The sequence below is a fragment of the Nasonia vitripennis genome, chromosome 1 (assembly GCF_009193385.2).
Source record: "Nasonia vitripennis strain AsymCx chromosome 1, Nvit_psr_1.1, whole genome shotgun sequence".
Classification (NCBI taxonomy): domain Eukaryota; kingdom Metazoa; phylum Arthropoda; class Insecta; order Hymenoptera; family Pteromalidae; genus Nasonia; species Nasonia vitripennis.
In genome coordinates, this window is record NC_045757.1 from 35,192,104 (window position 1) to 35,214,635 (window position 22,532).

A 22,532-nucleotide genomic window follows, 5' to 3' on the forward strand; every position below is an offset into this window, starting at 1 on the left:
CCCCGTGATTCGATTTCGACACTATAGCAGCTCTCTTTCTCTGGCGCGTGTGCGCGTCGGTTAAAAAATTAACGACTGTCTAGCGCAGAGAGAACCGAGGCGGACAGATATATATTTTCAGCTAGTATACAGCAGCAGCAACTACTATACCGCCTCGTGGGTGTCGCTCGCATTTGCGCGGGACAAACAGCGCAGGCTGCTGTAGTGCGAGTGTGAGAGAGATAGAGAGAACCGGATTAATGTCCGGCCATTTTCGTTTGACCCGACGAGCGAAAATACGCGTAAATACCGATTGTAACTCGCGGCGCGCACGCGTTTATTCAGTCGTTGCAGTTTAAGCCTTTGAGTCACGTTTCTCCGTGGCTTTCTTTTGTATCGACATTTTTATACTCGCTAGCGCAGCAGCAGTTCGCTACAGTATAGCGAACTTCGTTAAGACACTCGTATACGGAGCTCGGAGATTAAATCCCGATGTATACCGTTTGATCAATTGATTTACAATAAGCCTGTATACGGCAGGGGCTATATTCGCTTCTTTATTCCTTTTTTCAGCCCTAAAGGAAGAAGAGTAGCGTATACGCGGATACCTCTCGCTTTATAGCAAAGCCGGGAATCAGAGGCTCCTTTTCAGAATGTTACCCGCCGAAATCCCCTCGTTTAGACCCGACCCTTATACACGCGCTCAGCTCTCGCGCGTGTAAATCGAGGTATGCCCAAATTCGCGCGTACCACCGCGCGTAGCTATATATTTTACTGCCTTCGAAGAATATGGAGCCGCGTATACTATCATTGAATTATCCCATTTCCCTTTTCATTTCCCGTATACGACACGCGTGTGTGGAACTTCCTGTCGACGCGATTAGCCGACACCGTCGTTGTCCTTTTTACACTCGGCAGTATATAAATATAAATATATAAAGCCCCGAGCGATGATGCGAGAACGCCCGCGTGTAAAATACAAAAACATAGAAGATCTGCGCGCGTGCGCAATAATAAAGTGGAATTTTATTCCCCCCTCACCGGCGGGGAACAGCAAAATACACGGAGAGATAACGTGGCCGGTCATCGATGATGTTAAAACCGCACTTTTTTCCATGAGACACAGCGCGCGGCGTCGTAAAAATGCGAGAGTTCGACGATAAAAGAGAGAGAGAACGTCCCGAGGATATTCGGAGAAAAATTAGACCGTGTATTTACGATCTTTAAAATAAAAAAATAAGCCAGCGTTTAAAAAAAGCTCCCGATTCAGAGAAACATAGCGCGCAGAGATGGCTGAAGCTCGAGAAATAATAGCGACGTCTCTGTGCTTCTCACTATTGCATCTGACAGCTCTCAGCGCGGCGCGAAACGGCTGTATCGGCTCTTTCTCTCTGTGCTGCACAGCACGGCGCAACACTCGTAGCTTTGAACTGTACAACACACGAGGCCGTCCGCATTTTCGGCCGGACGCATTAGCATGGGGGAAAATTCGGATTTTCCGAATATTTATCTGCACCGCGCGAAACACCGAACGATCGAGCTTTCCGCGTATGTATAAATATTTCAAATCTCCCGCGAATTCCCGCGTAAAATAACAACTACGCTACATATGCGGACGTTCTCTCTATTTTACTCCCCCTGCGGCGCAAAAAAAAGCGAATCGAGGCAGAAGCTCGGAAAATATGAAAGAGAAGAAAGCGGGGAATCGAGCGGCAATTTTTTTTTTTTTGCCTCCTTGCGCGCACCTCGTTTGCGGATTTTCGATCGCGCAGCAGTGGAAAATCCGCAAAAACCGAGCGCGACATTTAAATACACAAAGGCCGGCTTTTGTGTCGGCGGACGACGACAAAAGCCACAATTTCGCGGCGATTTAAACGCGGGACGCCGTATGATTATGCGCTGCACATACGCGCGTGCTTTGGTCGTATAACGATTTTTAACGAGGTTTCGCGGCAAATGAGTCCCGGCCGATTGATTAATCGAGATTGTTTTGCTTTTGTGCACGGCGAGAGCTCGTTAATGAGCTTTTTTTTCATGGAGTTTTAAAATGTTATACGACGCGCGCGCGTGATGTAGTCGTTTCTATTGGGTGTGACGGCCTGCAGTGCGAGTGACTTTTCGACGCGAGCTGCGATACGAGTCCGCAGAGCCGTACTACGATGCATAGCATGCGCTTGTATCGTAGACGTTAGCTCAGTGGTTAGAGCTCCCGCTTGTTAATCTCGGGCTCCGCGGTTCAAGCCCGCGTCTATACTCTTTTTCGCTTTCCGACTCGTCTCCGCTCCGTCCGTTACACGAAATTGCTCCGTTTATTCGCAGTTGTTGCGCGTGAATTTCACGTTTAATGAGCGACCGGGAGCGTTAATTCGTGCGAGCTTGCAGTAGCGAGATTCGATGCAACGTAAATGATTAGGAAGAACAACGACGCGCCCAATAAGCGAACGATTCTCGGATTATTAATTAACCCAGTTCCTCTCTCGGCTCTCTGTGTAAATCGTTGCGCATCGATCCGTTCTCTCTCTCTCTCTCTTTCTCTCGATTCGCAAGCGAAGTTCGAACGTACGAACGCCAAAACAGCGATCGTGCGCAAGTCGAACAGTCGGATATAACAATAGCGAAGTGCGAGAATCACGTAGTGCGCTGCAGGCTAGAAACACAACGGAAGCATCCAAGAGTATAATAGCCGAGCGAGAACTAGTAGTGTACAGTACAGTAGACTGTATACATATAGGCGTCGAGTCGCGGGGCGGCAAAGCCGCAAGCTTGTTGCGGCCAAGGCGCGGACCACAGCGCGATAATAAAGTTAGGGGTCCCTCGTGGTCCTATACTCTCTCGCTGCTAGCCAGATTGGAGGAGAGAAGACTGGACGATACCAGGTGTGTGTATGAGAGAGCTCTGGCGCCGGGGGTAATCAATTTTATCCGGCCTGACGTTTATGGGGTGTTTCGACGCTCGATAATTTATAGACCGATAGGACACACGCACTTCCGGACGATTCTTCCCGCGAGAGAGAATACTTTTATCGCTGCTTCAAGAGAGAGAAAGATTTGCCTCTGTGTAGCAGACGCGGGTTATTATGCAACGGCCTATCTAACGGGAAAAGAGTTGCCGGTCCGACTGTGACAGCCGCTCTGGGTTTATAAATATTGCGCACATCCGAAGCACTCGTTCCGCTTCGGGATTATGGTTGTTACGAGAGCGAGTGACTGCGTCAATCTCGCGCGTGAAAAGAAGCGACGACGATGGACCGTTCGCAGCGGCGTTGAATCAATTTTCGAGCCCGAAATTCCCCATCATCACCAGTCACATCAGACTCGGGGATGAGAGAGCTGCCCGTAATGAGATTTCGGAACATTACTGTCACGTCGCGTGGCGGGCTCTGCATTACTCGGCTGACGTGATGCGTATACGTGTGTCCTCTCTCCTTCCGAAACGCGTTACATTCGGATTCCTCTGTCGGTGCGTAGAATCGGGCAAAAATTGTTGAGACGAATTCTCAGTCGAGATTTGCGGAAATCGGTCCGCTGGTCAAGTTCGTGTACGATGTGGGGGGCCGAGCGCGTTTTGACGGAGGAGCCGACAACTTGACAAGCCAATTTAACATGCAAAGAGGCTGTTCTCGTCTCGGGGTGGCGAGTTATACGGGGTCGGTTAAAAGTTTGACGGGGAGGCAGGTGTATAGCGTCGATTACGCGGAATTTCGACTTGCGAGGCTTTATCTTTGCAGGGCGTCTTGAGGTGCTTCTCTACTTCGTTTGAGTCGTGCGACGCGAGTCGAGGAGACGGAAAATTGGTCCTTTTGAAGTCGACGCGATCTTGCCGATACTTAGCAGGAAGTTCGGACGCGTTTGATGCCGGCGATAAGGGCAAATTGAGAAGCTGCCGAACACTAGCTGTTTAGACGCGCTTGGGAAAAAATTGAAATAATTTCTCTGCTTTTATTCTTTTTATATAATGATAATAACGACGTTTAATTACGTCCTCGCAACACGAGCTTACGTAACGCGGCGGCGTTGCAGGTGGTCTTTGCAGGTATCGGTCTGCAATTCGAGCGAAAGGAGAGGAAATAACTCAGTGGGGGAGATGGAATTACGCGGGAGTGCAGGAGGCGACGCTCTCTCTCTCTCTCTCGCTCTCTCTCTCTCGTCGTTCCTTACAATAACGTCGGATTTGGCTGATTTAGCGGCTCGTTTTAATGAAGTAGTTAATTCGGGAAGGACGACGTCGACGACGAGGAAGAGGAGGAGGAGGCGGAGGTTAAATTAATAGGATATCCAGCACCTCGTGTCGCAGCCCTGATGGAAATTCGATTGGACGCTGTTCTCCTGCACTGAACGCGATTTTTGCTCTGTGACGCAACTGCTAATTATTCTCAGAGCCGCGCGTGCACTGCAGTTACGCACGTTAACAACTCGGAATCTCGATTTCCGCGGAAACAATGCGCTGCAAAAGTCAGAGTTATAAGGGAGAAAAAGAAGATGAGGGATATAATTAAATGTACTCTCGATTCGCTGCTCCTCGGCTGAGTCATTTCCATCGCGAGATTAAGAGGGTCTATTCCTTCGCGACGCTATAGCTCCTGTCTCCGGATGATACTTTTCAAGAGCAGATCGCGAGCTTAACCCTGTATATCCGGGAGATAAATACGATTGATATCGCGCAGGCGACTCTTTCTCTGCTAATTAAATCCAAAGGCCTCTTCTGACGTTCGTTAAAAAGAGACGACTCTCGGTATATTACCGTCGCGATCAGCGTATTCCACGTGAGATAAAAAAAGAAGCTCGAAGGGCATCATCTTCACTGGTCAATGGGGCGCAGGAGAGATACTCGGATTCTTTTGAGAGAGAGAGAGAGAGAGAGAGAGAGAGAGAGAGAGAGAGAGAGAGAGAGAGAGAGAGAGAGAGTGGCATATCTTCCGCCGGTCCTCGACTTTCTCCCAGAAGCTCTGTGGGTATACTACATGTCCAGGCTTGTAAAGTGTTCGGCAGCCCTTATCACGGCGCTTTAATCCTCCGGCGTCGGCATAGCCGTGAGAGAGGACTTATAACCGAGGGCATAACTCCCTTTTTTCCCTGCGCGCGCGCACTATCTGCTTTTTTCACGTCATGTGCTCGAACGCGGGCTCTATCTCGTGCTCTTCCACATTCTTGATCGCTGCTCGCGCTTTCGGCGTCGTTATCCCTCTTGGCTATGGTATCTCAGCTTCCCTCCGCGCGTGTATAGTAAAAAGAGGTGTTTTCGGATAAGTCTCTGGAATGCGCGTGTAGTATTTTTAGGTGACTAATTTTTGCTTTACGCATCAGTCTGCTGTGTTATGTTTGTGGGTATTATAATAGGAGGAAAAGCAGACGCGCATACGGGCAGCTCGACGTCCAGCGGAGATAAATCGCTGCTACTGCCACCCACTTGTTTACGACTGTTCTCTGCGCGAAAGTGAGCGTTCAACTCACGCTATATTACGTGCTTTCATATGTATAATTGTCTTATCAGCGAGCGATCGAAGCATCAGCATTTTTTTCTCTCTTTCCCACAATCGATATAAACAATGGCTTTAGGGCCGGGCCTTTGTTGTGTAAGAGGATTTAGTTCATCGGCCCCCGAACGACAAAACGGCGGCGGCTCTCTTTCCCCTCATTGTGCGTCTCCTCTCACTTCCGCTCCCATTAGTTACACTGTGTACCTTCTCTTTCTCTCTTCTTTCTCGTGTCGATCCAACGGAACGTATATAAATCCGATGCGATCACTCGCGGTTTAACGGACCGAAGAGTCTCGCTAAACACCAGCACATATCTGGGCCACAGGGACGATCGCTTCGTTATCAATCGCAGAACACGCGCGTAGACGGGAGAGCTCTTATCAATTATAAAGTGTATAACGGCGATTCCCTCTGCGAAAACAAAACACACACGCGCTTGATTCTCCCTCCATTGTCTCGGGACGGAACAATACGCCAAGGGTCCATATAACCATAATCAGACACACAACTGCTATTCGAAGATTGCGCGCCTATGCGTATGGGGAGATAGAAAGAGAGCGAACAATGGCCAGTGGAAAAAGTGAAACGGTAAATTCCGGTGCACGGGTGTGTTATATATACACCAAGTCCGGCGAAATAATAATCGCTTTAGTGGAGGGAGAGAGAGAGCTCTCGAAATATCGCACGGACGCACGGCTGGCTTAAAAGTTGCTAAGCCCGGGACAAGTCCCGACGATGCTTCCCCGAGGGACGATTATGGGACGGACTCTGGAATATGTTCTCCAAGTGTATAGGCGAAACACATGTGTTTTCGGCTCGTTCTATTGTTTTATGGGATTTTTTTATTAATTCAGCGAAATTTACTACCGGTTTGCTTTTGCAATTTATACAGCGAGGACTATACTGTGTGTTCAGTGTGTGCGCTTCGCGCGCTCTTGATTCTATCTCTGTCTAATAACACTGGTAGAAAATCTACCATAAGTGTTGGGTGGTACACTAACGTCTGCTAATATTTTATAAGCATGTAATATGTTATTAAATCCCTCAAAACTATTTTATAATAAATATATTAATAATGCTCAATGTTGTCATCATTGGTTTGAATAGTGAATTTGAAGAAAAGTTCAGTATAATAAGAGTCAGTGGGTTTGTCTATCATTAAAATGCCATTTATTTGCATTATAAAAAAGCTTAAAGCGCGGTTCTGATCTCGTTGCTTAGGCAACCAACCAGCAACCAATCAGAATCACGTATTAAATGTTTCACAACAAAGGCCATCATTTTTTAAAGAGAGGATACACATTCCGGGAAACTACTGTAATACCGAGAAATGTGTCCTCGCGCGCAACTTTCGGCGACATATAACGCGCGAAAGTTGCTTAATTGTTTGATGATCGTTTTGGCAGTTATATTAGAGCTCCCTCCCGCTGAATATTTAATACCCTCGCGGCATTTAATTACTTTGATTGGTCGTTAAAATTCCAAGCTTGTTTCTCAATTCTAAATGGATTTTTGGAGGCTGTTATATCCCCCTTTCGCGAAGTTGCCCCGGAGTTTCGAGAAGTGCGCTTATATATACACTCACAGCTGAAAAGTTGTCACCCCCCCCCCCTTAACTTTGGATATTAAATATCGCATCTATACACGCGGCGTAATTACAGCGAACGAAATACACGTATTGAGAAGCATTAATTGTAATATCGATGCGACAACGTTACAGTCCGCCGGATTTCATTTTCATGCTTCGCTCGCGCGATCCGCCGCAGTTATTGCCAATAAAAGACTGTTATCCGGAAATTTTGTCAACGCTTTTTTCCGATTCCACGAGGTCGTGTTCCGCCGCTACAAAATAAAAGAGTCGCACCAGAAAAGGTCAACGGCACGCGTGTACACCGAGTTGGGCTCTTTGAGAAGCTAATCGCCGAGCACCTCTTTATCTAATTACCCCCCGCGAGTGCGCCTTCATCCTATTTAAGCGGATAGAGCCCACTGTGGGAAAAAGAGGAGGAACGAGGCGAATGCGAGACGCTGAGAGTTTTGCGCGCGAGCTAAATCGAACGTGATTTTCGTTGATCAGCAGCAGCCGAGGTTTTATTTCTCGGAACGGCAGCGACGTCGATTATTGCGAGACGGTCTGGAAACAAACTGGCTAAATCAACTGATTCATTCAATTCAGAGCGCGAGCGAGCGCAGAGCTGCTTAAGCATGACAAATGCCCCCTTTAATGATTGACAGATGCCGATTGGTCCGAGAAAGCTTGACGGTCGCAAGTCTGATAGAACGGTTTCCTCTTCGATCAATAACACCATCCCTCTGCGCATATTACTCTCGATTAACCGAGTCGAACGCGCTGCTGTTGAATTATTTCAAAAGCGTAATGCATGAATCTTTCGTTCGCGGACAGCGGAGCGCGCAGCATCAGGTTGCCGCGAACGGATTTCCCGGCGCAGAGGCAAAGGTTCGTTTTGACCATTGATCGTGGCTGCGTGTAACGCAGTTGGCTTTTATTATACGACGAAATTTCGGCGGATATGCGGGATGTATACCCTGCGGTGCTGCTGCTGCATTTAACGCGATTGTGGACAGGCCGCAGGTGAACTAATTATGAAAATATTGTGCGGTTATCTCAGCAGAGAGAGAGAGAGCGTCGATCGAGTTTGACGTCGTTGCAAACATCTGCATGGCCCGTTAAAAAACAGTTTTGAGGTTATGTTTCGCGTACGACCGCATGAATAATTATAACGTGCATGGAAGTAAAGTTGTGTTAAGAAGAAAACTGCTGCATTATCGAGTATAACGAATTTAGCATTAAAACTTTCGGTGTGATACTGCACGCCGGAGGCAGTTTTCCTCTTACAAACTCGGGCTGCGAAGTATTATAAGCGCCGGAAACGTCTTGCTTATATACACTATACATCGCGTTGTATACATACACTCTCGGACTTTTAGCGGACGCTTATAAAGAAAATTTTAAATTCCCTCTCCGGCCAGCATCAGCAGCGCTGGAAAAGACAAAAAGTTTTAAGGCCCGAGCTCGCGGATAGCAGAGGTTCGTGGAAAAATGCAAGAAAAACGCCGAGTATTTTATGCGAGTTTGCTCTCCCGTCGTCGTCGTCGTAGTCGGTGAACAACCTTATCGAAAAAGTTCCTCATCGATTCGCCGGACTAAGACCTTCCAATTATAGAGCGAAAAGTATGCCGGATTTATTTCCCCCCTCTCTCTCGGCGCTTATAACACACTTTTCTCGAGACTCGAGCTCTGCGATGATAAAACGCTGTGGTGGGTATACAGCAGCCAAAGGCAACAGTCACAGATGGACGACATGGTATAGAATCATCCGTCGGGTGTACGCAGGCGTTACATGATGTGGTGCTACTGATGTACAACAATGTGACAGAGAGACGTGTGTAAATGAGAGACAAAAACGGGGTTCCAAAGACAAAGGTGTCGGGGCAAGATCATCGCACAAGATTACTACAGCGTGCGTACGGTGAGGCGCATTGGCAAACTCTGTATCGCCGCCCCACAGTTCGCACGCGGAGTATGATAGGAGTGAACTTTGAAAGAGAGAAAAAAGTGAGAGAGGAAAATTCGAGCCTTACTCATCTGGACTTATCCGACAGCTCGTTATTGTCCAGCTGGTCCGCTGTCAGGGCATCGGGACCTGCACCTGCAGCACCGCTACCGCCGGCGCAGGCTGCGGCCGACCTGCGGCACTCGCGCATATAGAAGAGCGTTAGGAAAAACAGTTTGGATCAGCCTGGACAGACTAGCCTACCCTCGACACCGCGTCCGGAACGAGAAAAGCTAGACGTTACGCTATGACACCGTGAAAGACAGAGAGATGTGTCTCCGAACCGGCGGCTCGGGGTCGCGGAGGCGAACTGACTCGCCGAGTCTCCGCTGCGAGAAAGAGAGTACACGCGACTGTGCGGAGCGAGCCGAGCGCCGCCGGAAGCTCACGAGGAGAGGAGAGCAGCAGCCGGTGGCTATATAATACACCCACACACACACACACACCGGAGGGGTGAGACTCGTGCCGCTCTCTCTCTCTCTCTCTCTCTCTCTCTCTCTCTCTCTCTCTCTCTCTCTCTCTCTCTCTCTCTCTGTGGTGGGGGCACTGCACGAAGTGTGTGTACCTATACGTGTGGGTGACTGGGATATGAGGGAGAGAGATGCGAGGATGGAATTCGGGCTGGTTTATTGGGATGCCTGCTGCTGTACGGGGTTCATTTGTCGCCGATGGGAGAGAGCTTTGGCTTTTGATTTTTCGCATCGCTGTGACAAATCATCCGCGAGAGCTTGTCGCAAGCACAAAGCTCTCGGTGTTAATTATGCCTCCTACACAGTAGCAGCGCAAAGGGTACGTCCACGTGACAGCGACGGCCCATCGGCTTTATTTTCTCCGGGATCGAGGCCGCGACGAGTACCGCCGCTGCCGACTCTCCAATTAAGGGACTTCCGGGGCTTTTTGTCATCGCGCGACGCCTAATTTCGCCTCTTTCGCTATTTTCGTCTCTCTCTCTCTCTCTCTCTCTCTCTCTCTCTCTCTCTCACTCCGGGCAACTCGAGTGTGTGCAGAACACAGCGCGAAGTTTGATAATACTTCGGATAAAGGCCGACGCATCGCGGATCGGATCCGCAGTGCCCGAAGCGCGCAAGAAAGCGGAAGATATCGCGCGCGAACGCTCTGGAAACTCCTCCTTCTCCGTGTGGAATTGATTCGAGAGCGCTGCGAACTTCCTCCTCGATATGACTCTCCCATATACAGCTTACATCCATTATATTATATATCAGACTCGCAGCGGTATACTCCGAGGGGGGAAGATGAATCGCTCCGCGACGTAGTTTTACATTCATGCGGAGCTTATTACGAGATTATTAGTACGACGTGTCGCGCGCAATCGACACTCTCCCACGCGATTCGTTATCCATCGTCGAGTTTTTTTTTTAATAACGTGAAAAAAAAAATCAAAGCTGCCACGAGATACAGTATACACACGCTGTAGAGCTCTCCGATTCCGGCAGAACAGCAGTTGGCCCTTACGAGCCGTAACGGTTCCGCTCGAGCGACTTGCAGCAGCAGCGCACCTGACTCAACGAGTCTCGCCATCTCCGCTCCGATAACGCGGCCCGACGCTTACTTACCGTTTCCTTTCCGCGTCCGAGGAGCTCGCTGCTGCGTGCGAGGGCAGATTTTTCACGCCGAGCGCCGCTCGTCGGTGCAACGGTTATCCGTCTGTTATACGTGTACACGTGTTGTAGTCGTGCTCTTTCTCGATCGCATTGTGTCGGCGGCGAGTAATTGGCGCCTGTGCAACGATTTTGGTGAAAGTCTGGCGGTAAATTTTAATGTTGGCTACACCTCTTCATTAAAGAATCGAGGAGACAATAAGCTCGTAAAGTCGCCGCGGTGAAATACGGCTCGTCGATCATTCGAAACTCGCGTATACGGAATAAAAGTATCGTCGCGGCGAAAGGGCGCCCCCTAGCGCCGATCGGTGAAACGATGTCAATCAACAGGCGAAAATAAAAAGCAGCGGTATAACACACAAGCATATACACACGGACTGGAGTCCCCTCGTAAAACAAGCCTCGCATAAATTGCCGAGAGATGTACAGTTAGGCCGCGCGCGCGGCGCTTCATCGGATTGGCGCACTTATGCGAAATGGCCCCAGCGGCGGTCGGCGATTATTACATTAACGTCTCTCTCTCAGCAGCAGCGGCAGCAGTAGTATAGTAGGAGTATAGTAGAGGCTATGGAAAGAGAGGGGGAAATGCCCGGCCGCATTAATTTACCGGCCCTAATGCCGAAGGGCGCGTAGCTGTATAATAGAGCCGCCGACGACGCTTGACGGAATTGTGCGCGCGGAGATAAAGATCGATTTTGCCTGTTAATGGCCGAGGGATTCTCGAGATTTTTGTCTCTAATGTCCGGAGAGTTACGTGTGTATTTCGACACTCCAGCGCTGCTTAGGAGGCATGATGAATTTTTTATCGTCGGCGTCTGTTTTTGTTTTTTAATTGCTAGGAAGCGACGTGCCTCTTTCTCGCTTTTTCACGCGTGAATCGCTTCCTGGCAGACAATGTGTCGTATGTCCAGAAATTCTCGACACACTGCACATTCGTTCGATACACAACTGGAGCCTCAGCGGAGCTATGATAAATAAGCAACATCGTTTCGCACTCTCGACAAGTTTTTCCAACGCGTACGTGCGCCCACGGGCGCATCGATCAAAATCCTTTAAAAATAAAGACGTTTCTCAATAAAAAAAAAAAAAGAAAGGATCAGAACACACGAGAACGTAGCTAGCAGGCGCGTATAGGTATATCTATACAAAGCAAAAGGAAGAAACGGAGACGCATAGGGTACGGACTATAGGATAATTCTCGTGCGCAGAGCGTGCAAAATTACTTGCATAAGGCACGTAATGCGGCAATTAAACCGGGGGCGCGCGAGCATAACTGTATTTTCGCATTGTTATGCGCCCCCGATGAGAGCGGCTCTCTTCTGCTGCTGCAGAATGGAAAAACGCGTAACGAGCCTGGCTGCGTGTTGTTGTTTTTCTTTTTTATGCTTTTCTTCGTTGTTTGCACGTATGCATCTGACGCTTCTTTCGTTTTGTTTTCATCGGCGGATATTCCGTAAGAGACTTACGTGCCGATCGATTGTACGGGCCAATTACTGATGGGGTTGTATGTGTAAGCTGTATATGCTTTTTGCGATTATGGACACTCACCTGAAACAGAAAAAAAGGAGGTGTTCGATTAGTTGTCGTGTATTTGTTTGCTAACACGAATTCAAACGTATAATACAATAAATACAATTCAATAGTTATAGCATGAGCGACCCAAGTAGTAGACCCAACACACGGCTGTTTCGGAATAGCCAACACACCGCTACATCTAGGCTACACGCGCTAAATTCGATAATGGTAAACAGGTGAGTGCCGGTGCGCCACCTATCGTCAGCGATTCGAAGTGTTGGCATGGAAAGGGCCAATCCAAAACGCTTTCGTTTCACATCACACCTGTATACTCTCGATCGATGTAAACCACGATACTGCGAATTTTCCTCCCTCACCCCTCGCGTCATCAATTACAGAGCGTTTCCAGCCCCGATAAAACTTATCCCGAGTCGAGCAATCGTCTCAATCGGCTGCTGCTGGCACGTCGCCCTGTGTAGCGGCATATATAGCAGGGGAGGACTTGTTGCTCGTCAGCTACTCTCACTCTCTCTCTCTCTCTCTCGCGTATATGATCAACGCAGGCGGTTTTTGTTCGTCCGCTGGTGGTGGTGGCTGGCGCCGCGCCGGCAAAAACCCAGTGGACTGCGGGGACTTGTTGCTGATGCTGTTGATAATACTACGCTATACTGCGTGGGAATTCGTCGCTCTTTTGTGACTGACTAGTGTTGACGGATATGGGCAGAATGTTTTCTTAATTCAACCTATACACACGCTATACTGCACTGCATGTCTCTTGGAAAGAGTTATAGGAAAGAAGAAGAAGAAAAGAAAACACACACGCGTGTTCCCCGAAGAGCACCGTTAGGGAAATAAATTAAGAAGTTAAAAAGCCAAAGAAGCGAGAGAGAACAAAGAAGTCGGGACGGGAAAATAAAGAGCTTTGAAAAGCGCGCGAAAACCCGGAGGGAATCCATCGACACTGTACCTGCTACTCTTTATTTCACACACTGCAGGAGAAAGAGAAAGAGAGGAGAAGTCAGCGATTCCCGCGTTCCCTTTTCGCGCCTTCTGCAGCAGCAGTGTGTGCGAGTCGTTCTCGGAAAAAAGCTGCTACGGGCCAATCGAAAGTTCTCTCGCTCACTCGCTGCTGAGAGTGACGCATTCGGGTCGCGGTTTTTAAGACGCGATCGATATGCCAGACTCTTCTCTCTTTCCACATGTGTGTGTGTGTGTGGGTAACCGAGCGGAAACAAAAAGTCTCTTCTTTTATACTCGCATCGGGGCAGTTATAACAAGCACATCCGAGGGGGTGTAGCCTGTGTCATTTGCATTCCGTGCCGGTCCCCATAAAGCCCTGCCCTCGCAAAAGTCGAGGACTCTCTCTCTCTCTCTCTCTCTCTCTCTCTCTCTCTCTCTGCGCTCATAAATCTCCTCCGGAGGAACATTGATTTTTCACGAAAATGTGTGCTGTGGGTGTGTATATAGCGGCTCTCGATGTACGACTGCCGCCGCCGCCGTGCGACATCCTTTCAGCTCTCCTTTTACTCGCGGCAGAGCAGAGCAGTTGAACTTCTTGCTCGACTTGGAAACGTAATCCCATACAGGAGAGTAACTAGCTGCAAAGGCTCAGCGCAACTTTCCCGGGGGGATTTCATATGCCGCCTTCATTCTTCGCGTCTCTCTATCTCTCTCTTGCTCTCTATGACTCGAGCCATTCAATTAGCCTCAGCCGCTTATGTGCGTCTATAGAAAAGCGTATACGCCGTGTCTAAGTTCTCTGAAGGATGACGTCAATTTTGCTCTCGCGAGCGAGCGACGTAGAACAAATGGAAGCTGCTGCGGTGGCTCTCGTTGTGTCTTCGGCTATAAAAAGCGCGACGCGACGACTATGATTGATGCCCTCGAGAAAAAGCGAAAAAAGACGCGAGTACGGAATGTAGTCTCGGGAGAGAATTTCGCGCTGCTTTACTGTCGCGCGTTTGTCTAAATTAATTACGAGGAATTTTCGCGGAACGTCGGGGGAGAGTCGGGGATAGACAGCTTTGTACGCGTCTACGGTTTGATTTAACTTTGAGGAGAGAGTTTAATTGAGTGCGTTGTACACGTGTGTAATTGGCGCCCAACCGTTATACATAGCCTTGAGTTAAGGACGTCTGCGCGTAAACGATAGTTGAACTAGGTGTCATCGTTTTTGGCGGGAAATTCAAAATACATACCATGATATTCCTTGAAATCTCCACACGTCTATACATCCGCGAAAAATCTTAGTCTCTGCGTATTCTCCCGTTCACGCGGTTACATACGTGTATACTACGCGAGAGCGTGTCCAGGAACTAGACTGCACTGCGCGCGGTAATAGAATAGTTGAAACGACGGGCGCGGCTCGCGCCTGGGGACTAACTCATAATTCAGGGCTTATTGAGCAGGCAGCACCGGCCACGCGCGTTACCATAGGAACATGACAGGCCAACAGCACGCGATCGGAAGCCCTGTTCTCATCGCTGCTGCTATGCGTTCGACTATAATACACGCGCTGACTTTTCGAAAGAGGAGAGCCGTTCCCTATAAGTGTCCTTTTCCTCTTTCTCTCTACGGGGACAGGAACTGCTGCTGCTGTGTATAGATCGATGACGAGGGGGCAGAACTGTTTCGGTTCGCGTAATTAACCCGTCAGCGGCAGGCAAAAGTCGCGATGGATTATAATTAAGAATGTAGCCCCCGCTGCCCTCGACGGCTGGTCTGTGTAGACAAACTTTCGCAAAACAACAAGCATTTACCTGAGAATGAAAAAAATCATCTCTCGACTCTGCTGAACCCGTCGTCTACTACTGGAATGTAATATACGCGAGAGAGACGCGAGCGTTGGAGGTACAGGTAGTGAGTTTAGCGCCACCTCGGGCTAATGGGATTCGTAGAGTCGATGGGGGTCTACGCACACACGAGAGAGACGCGTCGGAACTTCGTTTACGCGCGGGGCTTCCTTCCCCCGATGTATGCGTGTGTATATAGGTATACACGCGCCGTACACGCAATTAAGCATCGATCGGCGCGAATAAAAATCTGTCCGGAAGAGCTTTTAGCGGCTAAGAGCTCCGTTTATTATCGATGCGATTTTTCACAACGAACTCGACGATAAACGCCGTAATACTCACTTCGACAGCGACGTACGAAAAATCCATATTATCAGCAGCGGAGGAGGCGCGCGGTGATGATGCCGGGATGGCGTGTTCACTGGTACTAATTGCGAGGCGAAAATTTCAGCAAGAGACCGCGCGATGTGCGTGTCCGCGCCGCTTTCCTTTTCCGCGTTTGTACGTGAGCGTCGGAGTGTAAATACGCGCGAGGCTTGTTGTTGATGGACGAGATCACGAGGTGCGTCGATTCTCTTTTGTTATTTTCTATAATCCAGAAAAGCAGACGGGACGAATCGAGTTTTTAGCCCAAAAAACGCACTGCGCTTTCGTCTCGCTTTCGGAGCAGAAGAGAAAAAAACTAAGAGGATCGACACAACATCGTGGGAGCGAGAGGATCTCTCTGGAGGCGCAGAGTAAATAAAGCCGGATAATTGTCGATTCGTCGAGGATAATCGATACACCTCGCAGGTGTCTCTATACACGGCATCTCTTCCGTGAAAACGGGAACAGACTGCTTTTTGCCCTCGCTGTTTGTCTTTGCTTTTAATTCGCTGGCTTTTGTTCGTCTCCCTTCTCCTTCTTTTTTTTCTTCTCTACTCCGACGCTATGGGAACTCGCGATGGGCAAATTAAACGGAGGAAAAAATCTGGGTCGAGTTTCCGATTCGAATATGCGTCTTCGTGCATTTTAGAATCGCGAGTTCGCTAAGTACAGCCACTCGAAATCGCCATCTTCTCCTCGATCAACGTGAGTGAAGTCAAGAGTCACTGGCCCTTGAAACCCTCGCCACAGCCGCAGCAGCAGCAGCTCTGATCCTCCACTTTAGCGAGAGAGAGAGAGAGAGAGACACACACCAGATGCGACCCATTGTTCATCGATTAAGACCGCAAAGCCGGCCTGACAACAGGTTACGCAATCCCGCACGTACACACGGCTCTGAGGATACGTGTACGTATACGCGTCATATTATACAGGCGCACTTGGGCAACTAAAGTATTGCGTATAAGAGAAGAGGAACAAGACGCTGCTGTTTGCCGAGAATTCAAGGTCTTCTATAGGCGATACTTGCAAAGCGAGGCTCTTATTAGATCGATGCATCGGTCGACTACCTGCTTCTCTTTTTGCTAGCTTCGTTTCCGTCGATTTTTTTTCTAAAGCACAAATTCACCCGGAGCTCTGCAGGTGAATCAAAGCGAGGCTCGTTCTTTTTTCTGCAAAGTTCGCTGTGCGAAGAATTAAAACCGATATAGTTACACCGCCGAGAGAAAGAAACTCACCTGCGGACCGGAAGCTGCATCGTCCCGGAAACGCATCCCACGGAGTCATGCGCGCGCAAAAAGCAGAAGAAACACGCGCAACAAGAGCTACTCGAATATCCAACCAGCGCACTAGCCTCTGGCTTTTCCGGGCAGAACTGCAGCCCCGCGACAGAGCCGGGGCCGAAAAAAGCCTCGTTTTCCCTCCACAGACAGCGAGAAAAAAAAACTGCGCCCCCGCCTCTCTCCCTCTCAGCATCGCACGAAAATAGAAGCAGAGTAGAAACGAACAATAGTATACAGAGTCGTGGAAAGCATCAGCGGCGGCAGCAGCGAGAAAGACAGGAAACAGAGAAAGAGGCAGGCTGCAGCAGCAGCAGGTAGTAGTAGCCTCGGCGGCTTTTGATACTCTCATCCTTCTTACGGGGCTTTTCCCACGGCCGAATCTTCTCTTCTCTTCTTCTCTCCTTCTGCAGCCGTCACTTGGCACTGCAGCCCCGACCGCCCACATTCCGATGAGAGCGAGAGAGACGCACGAGAGGAAAGTGAGAGGCGGAGAGAGAGAGAGAGAGAGAGAGAGAGAGAGAGAGAGAGAGAGAGAGAGAGAGAGAGATGCACCGGCTGCTGCTCTGCCGCTGATGCTGCAGTCGGGAGAGTATATTCAGTGAAATTTCGTTTTTTCCCTCAGCTATTATACGGCGGAGGACGACGAGAGCTGCGCTGCAGGCGAATGCTAATAGCGATTTTTATGGGCGAATTTTCTGCGGAGGAACATTTTTTCCGATAACGTGCGCGGAGGAGGTAAAAAACCGGCTGTCGCTAATTGACGATTTGAATTTTTCGAGAGATGTAGGCGCCCTCGTAAAATTCCTCTTTCATTTTGATTTTTCGATCGCGCAAATTGCGTTTGGCGCCGACGCGACGATATCACATCCGGCGAGCGAATAATAATCGATACGTAGAGTCCTTTGAGCGCGTTTAATCAATTTTTTCCCAACGTCAGCGCGAATTTCCTAGAGACAGGCGACTCGTCGTTACGGCCAATTGTCTGCTGCCCCGCGCGTATATGCGCTATATGTAACCATGGCACGTTCCGTCGGCCAGTAGCGATCGGCTGATCGTCCTTTGGCGAATATTGCCCCCAACTGTAATTGCATCGCCTAACTATTTGGAATGTCGGGGCCGATTTACCTCTCCCTTATACAACTCGCCTTATTCTTGGCGCTGAATAGTTGCTAGACGAGCAAAGGGGGATATCGCGCACTAATGAGTTTCTCCGCGGCTGACCCAGAAATACGGGGTAGGAGAGGAGGATAACTTTTTTTATTATAAAATGTAACAGTGAAATTTTCAGAGCGACGCGTCAGTCAGCGTCGGCTATCATCGTTAATCGTTTTCCAACGCGTCGCCAGTATAAATAACCCGAAATCCCCGATAGTGTCATCCGCCCCGAAAGAATATTCCGCGACGAGCTGAGAGAGATCGTTTTCGGAGAGTCGGAGAAAGAAAAAAGCGGCCGGTTATTACCAGAGGCGCCTCTAATTTCCCGCCGGCTTGTCATTATTAGCGGGATTTATTGAGAGCCAAGAGAGATTTTAGATTTTAGATTTAATAATTTTTTATTTTTGTACATTATGTTGTACATATAAATACTTATAGTGATGTGTGACTAGGTTAACACAAAAGGTAATAGTTGTGTAAGTGTGTGTGTGTGTGAGAAAGTGAATGATGAAATGTGGTGAGATGAGGTGAAAGTGTGTGTATGAGATGATAAGTTTACATCATGTTTAAGTGTTTTCTAATTTAAAGAAGTGTGTTTTCGCCGCCTGTTTGAAATGTGAAATAGATGATATGTTGAGAGAGAGAGTGAAAAGAGCTAGACGTGTCGCCGAGCTATCTGATGATGAGTCGAGGGTTTTCCTTCGCTCTTCGGCCGACGCGTGACGATTTTATCTTCTCTCGCAGGTATATTACTGCGTATACGAGATCAAAAGGTCGCCGAAGGACTCGACCTTCCGCGTATAATCGGATAATTTTTCCCGAAAATTAACTAGCCACACTGCTCTCTCTCAAGACCAAAACTCTTACACTCGCGAAAAACTCCGGCGCCTCGGGCGCAAACGTTATATATATATATATACATCAGACCAACTTCCCTCTCTCGTTACAACTTCCGTCGCCGCGGAAATAAAACACTAATGAGCCGTCGGTGAAACTCGTCCGTCGTCGACCTATCCGACAAACTTCGCCGTGTGGTCTGTATTTATGATCGCGTATATAGATATATAACAGCGGTCACACCGGGCATCCTCGCGAGAGCTTGGTTTTCCGGCTCATACAATTCGGGGGAAGCTCCACGCCGACGACGTGGACGACACCCTTAATTAAATCCCGATAACGAGAGGATCGTTAAACATTTTTTTAATTAAATCCTCCGGGACGCAGTTGCATACGCGTTTTTAGATTGTGCGCTGCGGCGGTCGTTAAACAATCGGCATCTCGAAAGGGAGAGATATAATTAAGCGATACTACGAGCTCGCGTACGTTTTTTGCTTATGGAGGGGCACTAATTAAGAAGGACTTTACGAGTAATATTAAAATCGACGCGATTGTCCCCGCAGTAAAATTGCGTTTACGACCAAGGCGATAATATATAAACCCCATAATCGTTATAACCGGCCAAGTAGTTTTTCGATGTGTGTATTATATTATACATAAACATCGTTGGCGCAGTCGATAATGGAGCCGAAATAATATTTATTCGCCGGTATAATCCTCTTACCCTCTCTCCCCGAGTAGGTCGAACAATGCTGGATTAACAGTAAATTCGGCGAATTAGACGAGCATTGAACGAGATAATTGGATACCTGCGGTCGGTATAAAGATTTAGCCATCAGCACGTGAATTTATGATAATTTTGCCAGCTGTTGCAGAATCGCACATGCGAGAGCGGATTAAAGGAGACTCGTTATAGCCCGCGCGAGAGATATTAATTAACGAGCGTTGACGATCGCCCGTCGCATTTCGTTAAAAATTGCATAATTTTCTCGCGATGTATATATATACTCGACTATAAACGTCATCGTTTATTTCTCGAATTAAAAGCCTTGGCGCGATTACGGTGAAGCGACTCTCCGCATCTGTTGTCCGATTCCCCGTGTACAGAAGGGATAAACCAGCTCAGGCGAATTACAGAATCGCGCGCCGCAGCGCGTAATCTCTCTCGTAAGGTGAAAATCGATTTTCATCAGCCCCCGGTATAGACTACGCGCTGCAAAATCCGATCCAATATAAACAAAATTTCCGCCCAGTCATCAGCTCAGGAGGAGATCCTAATCCTTTGCATCAAGGACGCTCGCGCGCATCCACATAGTAGTCCCCTGCGATAGAAAGGGCCACTCGAGCGTCGCAACACACAAGGCGGATCGATCGATCCTCTATTTCTTTTCTCAGGCGGGGATTGACCGGCCAATAACTCGGCGCGCTATATACGTGTCTTGTCTCCTTTCTCCCTTGAATAATTCCCGAGGTATCTATTCCTTTTTCTTCTCCTCACCCCGGGGATTACGCGCGTCTTGATGCAGATTTTCAATTTGGCTCGGGTGACACGCAGATTTTCGCATCGCGCCTCTTTTCCGCGAGGATTTTAATAAGCGGCTCGCTGCGCTGGATTATGATGTAACGGAGATGATCGCGTTCACCTTTTTCCCCCTGGAGTCGGCGGCCAGTCTCCATTGTGTTGCTCGTGATTAAGTCTCCCGACGTCGTCGTCGTCGTCGGCGTCCCATAAAAGTCTTGGCGGAATTGAAAAATCGAGCTCGATATTCCATTCACGTCGATGCAGAGCTGGCTGCACGAGGTAACCCTTCGCGTTCATTTATCTCTATCGAGACTTTTTTTGCAAAACAACAAACTGCGCGTCGCATCTCGAATTAATCAAGGGGGAGATCCTCTGTGTACGAAATTCTGGCATTGTTCCTACGAAACTAGGCAGAGGAGGAAATACAGAGAGGACTGCAATTACGCAAGCCGAAAAGTTCCCAACGCTCTTATTTCCGTATCCCATTGGCCATTGTTTCAGTCGCGCGCGTGAGGAGGAGAGAGTTCAGTGGAGCAAAACACAGACACACAGATACATGCTCTCAGGACGATTAATCTTTATTAACCCCTCGATTACGATGGGGCTCGCGGCAGCGGCGTCGGAGGAGTATTTGTTTACGTAACCTTATATACCGTGGTTAACTTCGTTTGCCGACGATAAAATTAAATTATTGCGTGGGTATATAGTCGAGTGGCTCGAGCTGTTTATATGTCTCTTGAGTAAACGATATTTTTAAAGCTGATCTTTTTTCATACAATCTACTCAGCATATTATGCACTCACCGGTAAAACTAATTTCACGTACGTATACGATATCGTACGATATTTGATAAACAAAAACGAATATACTCGACAAGCTTTCTTTTCGCCGAACGCCGACGAGCCTCGTACGAAGAAAGTCAAAGGCGCGGCGCCGACGAGCAATTAAGACTGGCCAAACTGCCCCTCGGAGCGTCGCTACGTATACACACCTCCTGCGCCTGCAGAATTTGGCCAGCTTCCTGTACATATATCTATACAGATACACAGAGCGGCAGCAGGAGTACTATTCAAAGTGTCCCGCGGGCGGTTGCGCGCGTATATTTGTCCTGTGGCAGGTCCCGGTGTCTGATATTTGTCCTCTCTCTCTCTCTCTCTCTCTCTCTCTCTCTCTCTCTCTCTCTCTCTCTCTCTCTCTCTCTCTCTCTCTCGGGGGCGGCCAAGTTATTTGTCTTTGCTTCTCTCCCTGTTTGATCTGCGCCGTACAGCCCCTTCCCTCTCTATATGCACCAATTCAAATATGTGGACGGGAGGCGGCCGTTTGTGAATCGCCGCGACTCAATGTGTTGTCTACGGCTACGAGTGACGACGCGGGGGTGTGAGGAACAGCCGAGTTTTTCCATACAGCCGCAATTACCATGAATATATTGCAGTAGCTATATATACGAGGAGAAAAAAGACGAGCTATTTTCAAAGCAAACTCTCTATAAAACTTCCGCTTATTCAGGCCGAGCTGAAACGTCATAAAATTTTCCTCGGACTCAAACTGTTTCCTCCGAGCGAGATATAATACACGCCGTATAATAACATAACGCACACACACACACACACACAGACCGGCAGCGCAGCTTCACGACGTATAAAGTGCCCACTTATTCGGGCTTTCAAAAAGCCGCGCGGATCGCGCATAAAAATGCCGCGATAAAAAAGGGGGCAGGAATTTCTTTACGAGGGAGACTTATACGCGAGGCTCTTCTCTCTGTAAATAAGAAAGCGAGTAGCAGCAACGGAACATCGAGAGTTAATTGAGCTTTAAAGCTCGCGTCGCGTTTGTTTATCGCGCGAAGCTCGCGCACTTCGCGGCGACTTTTACCGGCTGTTATCCGCTTTTTTACACGACACAACGATTAATAAATCGAGAAGACTTATACAGCGGAAAGTCGTTCCCTATAAACTAGTCCTGAATAATGCAGCCCTAAACGCCCCCCAGAGAGTGTACGCGTATACACAAAACGCCGGCGACACGTGTTTAAAATTGCATCGAGACCACCGGCGCGAACACTTCTACTGGCAAATCTGCAAGTCAAATCTCTCTCGCTCTCTCGAGGAGTGGAAAAAGACGCGCGAGCGCGCGCGTCGATGGATCCGTCTGCTTTGTGGTGCAGATAAGGATTACGCGGCCGAATAATGTATCCGGAGCGTCGGGGCTTGATTGTATTTTTTATGAGTCGAGTTTTCCTGAATAATGCAGCCAAGCCTCCAGCTGTATCCGTGTACACACGCGGCGGACGGGCAGATTTTTGCGCGTGGGCCGCAGCTGCGATAAAGCGTTAACGAGTCGGCGTTATTCCACTATGTGAATACAGTGTGAGACGATGGAGAGAAGATCGCGGAATTAATGTATTCATTATCCTAAT

At 48.6% G+C, this 22,532-nt stretch overlaps 1 protein-coding gene across 8 annotated transcripts in view; it reads right to left on the minus strand.

Moving 5' to 3' along the window:
• LOC100123603 (apoptosis-stimulating of p53 protein 2) overlaps nucleotides 1-22,532 on the minus strand; it is a 114,278-nt gene that overhangs the window by 44,968 nt on the left and 46,778 nt on the right. For 2 of the 8 annotated variants that reach the window (XM_031921100.2, XM_031921098.2), the window contains exon 1: nucleotides 9,059-9,354. The exons of the other annotated variants lie outside the window; for them this stretch is intronic. The gene's annotated coding sequence lies outside the window, so the exon portion shown is untranslated. Of the gene's footprint in view, nucleotides 1-9,058; nucleotides 9,355-22,532 lie in introns of those variants that run through there. 8 annotated transcript variants of the gene reach the window in all.